Genomic DNA, 9,132 nt, shown 5'->3' with positions numbered 1-9,132 from the left:
CTGCATGTTGCTCTTCTGCTGCCAGCAGTGGATCTTGATGGTTTGTCCATGTGCATTCAATGCAGCAGACCATTCCTCAGACGACCATTAATAACCTCACTAATAACAGCCGAGGCTGTAACTACAATGATTTCTGCTTGTGACGTTCATACTTAATACTGAATACATCAAGATGTTTTGAAAAATTTGCTTCCATTTTTTTCAGCATTTGCAGATCACTTACATGTCTATCTATCCTATGATTTTCATAATTCCACAACCTTTCCTTCTTGGTATTGCAATTTCAATATTGAGGAGTGTAGAAACAGATACTCGGCCAAATGCTTCATTTTTGGATGTCGCCCAGGCCAGCAGCTCTGCCGTCCCTGTATTTTTCATATTGGTTTGTGTTTACCAGCTCGGTCGCCAATATTGGAAATTAACCCATTTAAGCTATGTGATATCTACATATGTGGTTGTATGCAATGGATATCAATAAAGTAGTTGAGATGATTTGAGTGCCATTACCCTGAATACGCCCTGTATAGTCATGTGGCACCGACTTTGCAGGAGGGGCTAGGGGGGCATTACCAATAATGATGTTAAGCGAGGACACTTGGTAAATGTCGCACATCTGTCCAGAGGGGGATCCACTGCCTGACATGTGGATTACAAGGGATTAAATAGAGGGGATTTGTATGTGCAAGATTAAAACTTGGTGTTCCAATCTACCACTTTAATATTGATATAATTATTAAATAGTAGCTTTGACTTTTTCAAGACCACATCGTTGATAGTTTCTTTTCTCGTTCCTGCCTCCCGTTTGGCTCTCGTGGGTTCATGGCGAGCTGATGATTGATAAGGTCTAATTCTTTCTGCGGCTCTGAGTCATTTAATATGTAGTTGCAGTATAATAGCCGGGTCTCTTTTGCATGCTTGTTTGTCAGCTGCCGTACAGCACGGTGGCATTGAATGGGTTACAGCAGCACAAGCACAGCATTCAATGCTCCCTCCCTTCTTTCCAAGCAGAGAATCAGAAGCATTCAGAGCGGAGGACAGAGCACACTGCCACTCTGGGCATCCAGGTATTTGATCTCCACCCCAAAAGGTGAAGGTACCAGGGATCTATGGGCATGCATAAGACTGGGTCACCTTAGTATAGGAAGCTGGCATTGAGATACTCCCCTTTATATCAAATAGTTCTTTACCCCTACACTTCTTGACCCTGAGTCGTGAAGTCAACATTCCGTATCCAACTCCGATCTCTTCTGTCTGCACCTGGCCAGTAAGGTCTTCATCATTAAGTTTAGACTAGACATTAAGATTAGATCTTATACTGTCTCTAAACTTGATTCTAAGATCACTTCTGTAGGCTCTGTACTTTGAATCCAGGGATATCCTACTCTTGTGTATCTGACCTATAGATCCGATACGGCTAGGTAGCCCCACGCATCCCGCAGGTTCTACATCCTGGTTTTATGTGTAGGCAGCTTTGTGGAACCTCGGAACAGGTGGCTGCAAGAATCCAATTTTTGGAATCTTGCTTGATGGAACGAAACCTATAACCATACCGACCCCTATCCTCACCTCATTATCATTCAGTTTTTTTTAACAAATCCCCTAAACTAAACCCATAGATTTTTGCTTCTAGACTCAGCTTGATTTTCTCCACTTTCCATACTTTTATAAATGACTACGAAATATGATTTATATCATACCAACCTGACTTACGGTCGTCCGTCCTGACGGCAGTATTATAGTTTATTCTCATTTTATCATGTCCAAGGTCACAGGGAGGTAATGGTGGAACGTTACTGTTGGGCTACAGCAAGATCATGGTTTTACATCCATGTTGTTGCCTCTGTTTCATGATAATATAGATCTGTTAAATATCTAGTCTACACAAATCAATTATAGTGGTGATATACAGAATTTATTTTATTATTTTTATGTTACTTTGGACTATTTGCTACTTTGGCTCCTTCTAATGATGAGGATAAGCTGTTGGCTAATGACTCATATGGTCGGATGACTAATTGCCAACTCTGGATTTAGAAAACTCATATAGTCAAGTATACTTTTCTTAAAATACATTTTCCACTAATATGGGACAGTTTGCATCTGCCTCATTATGGTTTTTACCTTCCTCTGATCAACATGTTAGGCTATAGGCTGAACGTGATGGACTTGTGTCTTCTTTCAGACAGGGTAACAAATATTTCTTTTTTATCTTTTTTTAATATCCTGTTTCATGGAATAGTGATCTATTTTATGACCACGCGTTCTGGTACTGGCTGTTGTCTTATAGTCATATGCTTAGAGGCGCTTCAAAGATGCTGCTATATAAAGTCTGTACTTTATGCTTTGTTTTTTTTCGTGTTATATGACAATGATAGCATTAATTAAATCTCAGCGACTCAGTTCCCAGCTTCCTTCTTCATCGTTGAGTGTGATTACTCAACCCCATTCCTTATGATGTTTGCCTCCTTCCCTTTTCCTAAGAGTCTTCTCACATTCTCTACCAGACCACTGTGTTTGTTCTCAATCGCCATCTCTGTATATATCAACTCACGACTTCTCTAGTTGAGTGTTTTATCCTAATCCACCGCTCTCCTAAGTGTCTCCAGACCCCTTTCTCCACCAGTGGTGCTTTTATTTACATTCCCATTGATCCCTCAGTAGATCAGTCAGCTTTTACAAGACGTCTTCTCAGTTGTCCCTCAAGGTTATGTTCTCAAATTTCATTTTTTGTGTCTTCTCCTAGCCCTGTACATGTCTCCACAATTCCTCTCAAATAATGGTGGGATATTAGGGGTAGTAGTCCGGTGGCTCTGGCTGACGGGATGATGTGGGATATTATGGGTAGTAGTCCGGTGGCTCTGGCTGACGGGATGATGTGGGATATTATGGGTAGTAGTCCGGTGGCTCTGGCTGACGGGATGATGTGGGATATTATAGTGAATGTGGCTATGCGGAGTGGGCCGGGCTCTACATTCAGCTTTATATATATATATATATAATTATTATAATTTGTTATAACTAACCGTAGTTAGTTACTATGCATGGGCAGCGCCGGGCTCTTCAGCTAGTACCTTATACTTTCCAATCTTCTGAGCCATCATCTCCTAACCTTCACCTCACTATGTATTTCATTGAACATTATTTCCTCAGTATTCAATTGTCTTCTATTTACTGAGCATGACCTCATGTCTTCTCCTAGCCAAGGGCTTCTCCTGAACTCAGCTCAACGCCACCTCCATTCACCTCAACTCACCCATAACTGTCTTATTATGTTTGTTCTTTAGCAATTTTTCCTCCCATTTACTGTTTTTTTATACATCTACATCAACAAAGGTTCTTCAACGTCTGACTTATTTGATCTGGTTCTAATTCTAAAATCTAGTTTTAATTGTAAGACTGTCCCCATACATTTGATCTAGTTCTAACAATGTGTTAGATACATTTAATCTAGTTCTAATTCTAAGAATGTCCCCATATATTTGATTTAATTCTAAAATCTAATTATAAGAATGTCTCTGTACATTTGATCTGGTTCTGATTCTACAATCCAGTTCCAATTCTAAGAATGTTTACCTATATGTGATCTAGTTCTAATTCTATGAATCTTCCCAAACATTTGATCTAGTTTTAATTCTTAGACTGTCTCCATACATTTGATATTGTTCTAATTCTAAAATCTAGTTTTAATTCTTGGAATGTCCCCATGCATTTGATCTAGTTCTGATTCTAAGATCTAGTTCTAAGGATGTGTACATACATTTGTTCTAATTCTAAAATCTAGTTCTAAGAATGTGTCCTTACATTTGATCTAGTTCTGATTCTAATATCTAGTTCCACGTCTAAGAATATCTGCCCACATGTGATCTAGTTCTAATTCTATGAATCTTCCCAAACATTTGCTCTAGTTTTAATTCTTAGTCTGTCTCCATACATTTGATCTAGTTCTGATTCTAAGATTTTGTTCTAATTCTAAGAATGCCCCATTACATTTGATCTAATTCAAATTCTAAAATATGGCATTAGGTAAAATCTTAGGCTTAAGATGTTGTTTATATGACTGAACGAAGACATCTTATACACATATACAAAGCTTATCTGTTTCTACGGACTGCAGAGCTAGCAATTTGTTCTCTCTATTAAGGCGTGTGAAATAAATCACAGTCATGCTATTAGAAATCTCCCGGTGACATGGAGCTACCATCTGCCGATACATCTGTGTCCTATGCATAGCACCTGTCACCCTCCACTCAGGTGTGACATCACAGCAAGGAGCAAGCGCTCTGTCTTATTACAGGGTGTCAGCTGTCACTCTGTTTCTTGTTCTGTCTCCTACAAATATCAGGTTGTATAGACTTTATTTCCTCTCTCTCTTATTCTCATGAGCATTATCCCCCCTCGCTCTTTCTCTGCTCAGCAGTCAAATTTCATTTCTACCTGCTCACAATGACAGTCTTGGATCAGTAATGATAAAGCCTTGCTGAAATCCAATTATATTTACTAATTTATAGGGATCATCTATTTTTTTTTCTACAGTGCCTGTCTGTTATAATGATCCTTTAAAAATAGGCAGATGATCCCAGGGTCTTTTGCTCCTGTGAACTCTAGCGATCGGCTGTAGTAGGAACGTGGCAGCAAGTATACAATTTCCCAGCAGCACCACCGGTGGACACATGAAGTATTACACGGTGGCCATTGAAATCAATGACTTATCCATGTAATGCACAGAAAAGCAGGGTCTTCCAGAGAGGAAGGTGCTTTATACAGCAGATCCGGATAATTGATAGGAGATCCTGTGCAAAGACCTTCTTACCCCTCTTATGTGTACATTTTTTTTACCTAAATGCATATATTTTGGGATAAAAATATATTTTACAATTGGGTGTCATAAAAAAAACAAAAATATTTAGAATTGAGAGTCCTCAGTGGTTGATACCTTTTAATGGCTAACTGAAAAGATGGTAACAAATTGCAAGCTTTCCAGACTACTCAGGTCTCTTCATCAGGCTAGACTAATACAAAATCTGAAGAATCACATATTTATACGCAAGACAGCACAGAAATAACGCAATAGCTAAGACAAGTGATGTGAAGTGGAATAGTCATTATGGGAGCGGGATAAGCATAAATATTGGAGCAGTTCATAGATAAGCAGAGTGAAGGCTTTATTGCCCTCTGATTGCGGTCTGGTTCTGTGTTGTGATGACCCCAGAAGGTCTGAGGAGCAAATTCTTTAACCCCTTCGCACCCGAGCCTGTTTTTGCCTTCGTGACCGGGCCAATTTTTTCAATTCTGACCAGTGTCACTTTATGAGGTCATAACTCTAGAACGCTTCAACGGATCCTGCTGATTCTGACATTGTTTTCTCGTGATATATTGTACTTCATGACAGTGGTAAAATTTCTTTGCTATGACTTGCGTTTATTTGTTAAAAATATGCAAATTTGGTGAAAATTTTGAAAATTTTGCAATTTTCAAATGTTTAATTTTTATGCCCTTAGATCAGAGAGTTATATCGCACAAAATAGTTAATACATAATATTTCCCACATGTCTACTTTACATCTGCACAATTTTGGAATCAAAATTTTTTTTTGTTAGGAAGTTATAAGAGTTAAAAGTTGACCAGCGATTTCTCATTTTTACAACAAAATTTGCAAAACCATTTTTTTTAGGGACCACCTCACACTTGAAGTGAGTTTGGGGGGTCAATATGACAGAAAATACCCAAAAGTGACACCATTCTAAAAACTGCACCCCTCAAGGTACTCAAAACCACATTCAAGAAGTTTATTAACCCTTCAGGTGCTTCACAGGAATGAATGGAATGTGGAGGGAAAAATAAACATTTCCTTTTCTTTCACAAAAATTTTCCTTTAGACTTTTTTTTCTTTACTTTCGCAAGGGTAACAGAAGAAAATGGTCTATACATTTTGCTTTTCAATTTCTCCTGAGCATGCCGATACCCCATATGTGAGAGAATAATACTGTTTGGGCGCACAGCAGAGATTAAAAGGGAAGGAGCACCACTTGACTTTTGGAATGCAAAATTGGCTGGAATCGATAGCGGACACCATGTTGCATTTGGAGAGCCCCTGACATGCCTAAACAGTGGAAACCCCCAATAAGTGACCCCATTTTGGAAACTAGACCCCTTAGGGAACTTATCTAGATGTGTATTGAGCACCTTGAACCCACAGGTGCTTCACAGAAGTTTATAACATAGAGCCGTGGAAATAAAAAAAGCAACATTTTTCACAAATAAATTGTTTTAGCTTCATATTTTGCATTTTCATAAGGGTAACAGGAGAAATTGCTCCATACAATTTGTTGAGTAATTTCTCCTGAGCATGCCGATACCCCATATGTGGGAGAATAATACTGTTTGGGCGCATGGCAGGGCTTGAAAGGGAAGGAGCACCACTTGACTTTTGGAATGCAAAATTACCTGGAATCGATAGCGGACACCATGTTGCGTTTGGAGAGCCCCTGACATGCCTAAATAGTGGAAACCCCCAACAAATGACCCCATTTTGGAAACTAGACCCCTTAGGGAACTTATCTAGATGTGTATTGAGCACCTTGAACCCACAGGTGCTTCACAGAAGTTTATAACATAGAGCCATGGAAATAAAAAAAAGCAACATTTTTCACAAATAAATTGTTTTAGCTTCATATTTTGCATTTTCATAAGGGTAACAGGAGAAATTGCTCCATACAATTTGTTTAGCAATTTCTCCTGAGCACGCCGATACCCCATATGTGGGAGAATAATACTGTTTGGGTGCATGGCAGGGCTTGAAAGGGAAGGAGCACCACTTGATTTTTGGAATGCAAAATTACCTGGAATCGATAGCGGACACCATGTTGCGTTTGGAGAGCCCCTGACATGCCTAAATAGTGGAAACCCCCAACAAGTGACCCCATTTTGGAAACTAGACCCCTTAGGGAACTTATCTAGATGTGTATTGAGCACCTTGAACCCACAGGTGCTTCACAGAAGTTTATAACATAGAGCCGTGGAAATAAAAAAAGCAACATTTTTCACAAATAAATTGTTTTAGCTTCATATTTTGCATTTTCATAAGGGTAACAGGAGAAATTGCTCCATACAATTTGTTGAGTAATTTCTCCTGAGCATGCCGATACCCCATATGTGGGAGAATAATACTGTTTGGGCGCATGGCAGGGCTTGAAAGGGAAGGAGCACCACTTGACTTTTGGAATGCAAAATTACCTGGAATCGATAGCGGACACCATGTTGCGTTTGGAGAGCCCCTGACATGCCTAAATAGTGGAAACCCCCAACAAGTGACCCCATTTTGGAAACTAGACCCCTTAGGGAACTTATCTAGATGTGTATTGAGCACCTTGAACCCACAGGTGCTTCACAGAAGTTTATAACATAGAGCCGTGGAAATAAAAAAAAGCAACATTTTTCACATATAAATTGTTTTAGCTTCATATTTTGCATTTTTATAAGGGTAACAGGAGAAATTGCTCCATACAATTTGTTGAGAAATTTCTCCTGAGCATGCCGATACCCCATATGTGGGAGAATACTACTGTTTGGGTGCATGGCAGAGCTTGGAAGGGGAGGAGTGCCATATTGGAAAGCAGATTTTGCTGGAATTGTTTGTGGGTGACCTGTCGCATTGTCAGAGCCCTTGACGTGCCTAAACAGTGGAAACCCCCAATAAGTGACCCCATTTTGGAAACTAGACCCCTTAGGGAACTTATCTAGATGTGTATTGAGCACCTTGAACCCACAGGTGCTTCACAGAAGTTTATAACATAGAGCCATGGAAATAAAAAAAAGCAACATTTTTCACAAATAAATTGTTTTAGCTTCATATTTTGCATTTTCATAAGGGTAACAGGAGAAATTGCTCCATACAATTTGTTTAGCAATTTCTCCTGAGCACGCCGATACCCCATATGTGGGAGAATAATACTGTTTGGGTGCATGGCAGGGCTTGAAAGGGAAGGAGCACCACTTGACTTTTGGAATGCAAAATTACCTGGAATCGATAGCGGACACCATGTTGCGTTTGGAGAGCCCCTGACATGCCTAAATAGTGGAAACCCCCAACAAGTGACCCCATTTTGGAAACTAGACCCCTTAGGGAACTTATCTAGATGTGTATTGAGCACCTTGAACCCACAGGTGCTTCACAGAAGTTTATAACATAGAGCCATGGAAATAAAAAAAGTAACATTTTTCACAAATAAATTGTTTTAGCTTCATATTTTGCATTTTCATAAGGGTAACAGGAGAAATTGCTCCATACAATTTGTTGAGTAATTTCTCCTGAGCATGCCGATACCCCATATGTGGGAGAATAATACTGTTTGGGCGCATGGCAGGGCTTGAAAGGGAAGGAGCACCACTTGACTTTTGGAATGCAAAATTACCTGGAATCGATAGCGGACACCATGTTGCGTTTGGAGAACCCCTGACATGCCTAAATAGTGGAAACCCCCAACAAGTGACCCCATTTTGGAAACTAGACCCCTTAGGGAACTTATCTAGATGTGTATTGAGCACCTTGAACCCACAGGTGCTTCACAGAAGTTTATAACATAGAGCCGTGGAAATAAAAAAAAGCAACGTTTTTCACATATAAATTGTTTTAGCTTCATATTTTGCATTTTTATAAGGGTAACAGGAGAAATTGCTCCATACAATTTGTTGAGCAATTTCTCCTGAGCATGCCGATACCCCATATGTGGGAGAATACTACTGTTTGGGCGCATGGCAGAGCTTGGAAGGGGAGGAGTGCCATATTGGAGAGCAGATTTTGCTGGAATTGTTTGTGGGTGACCTGTCACATTGTCAGAGCCCTTGACGTGCCTAAACAGTGGAAACCCCCAATAAGTGACCCCATTTTGGAAACTAGACCCCTTAGGGAACTTATCTAGATGTGTATTGAGCACCTTGAACCCACAGGTGCTTCACAGAAGTTTATAACATAGAGCCGTGGAAATAAAAAAAAGCAACATTTTTCACAAATAAATTGTTTTAGCTTCATATTTTTCATTTTCATAAGGGTAACATGAGAAATTGCTCCATACAATTTGTTGAGCAATTTCTCCTGAGCATGCCGATACCCCATATGTGGGAGAATACTACTGT

At 39.6% G+C, this 9,132-nt stretch overlaps 1 protein-coding gene across 2 annotated transcripts in view; it reads left to right on the top strand.

The window, feature by feature from the left end:
* Positions 1 to 953: 953 nt before the first annotated feature.
* Positions 954 to 9,132, top strand: part of TMEM91 (transmembrane protein 91) — a 90,296-nt gene continuing 82,117 nt past the window's right edge. Inside the window, exon 1 of one of the 2 annotated variants that reach the window (XM_073549141.1) lies at positions 954 to 1,064. The gene's annotated coding sequence lies outside the window, so the exon portion shown is untranslated. Of the gene's footprint in view, positions 1,088 to 9,132 lie in introns of both variants that reach the window. The other variant, XM_073549142.1, reaches the window with a different exon arrangement.

Source organism: Dendrobates tinctorius, unplaced genomic scaffold, assembly GCF_039654945.1.
Source record: "Dendrobates tinctorius isolate UK_male_01 unplaced genomic scaffold, ASM3965494v1 ptg000158l, whole genome shotgun sequence".
NCBI lineage: Eukaryota > Metazoa > Chordata > Amphibia > Anura > Dendrobatidae > Dendrobates > Dendrobates tinctorius.
Note: the sequence above shows the minus strand (reverse complement) of the source record. Positions and strands in the feature narration are given on the sequence as shown.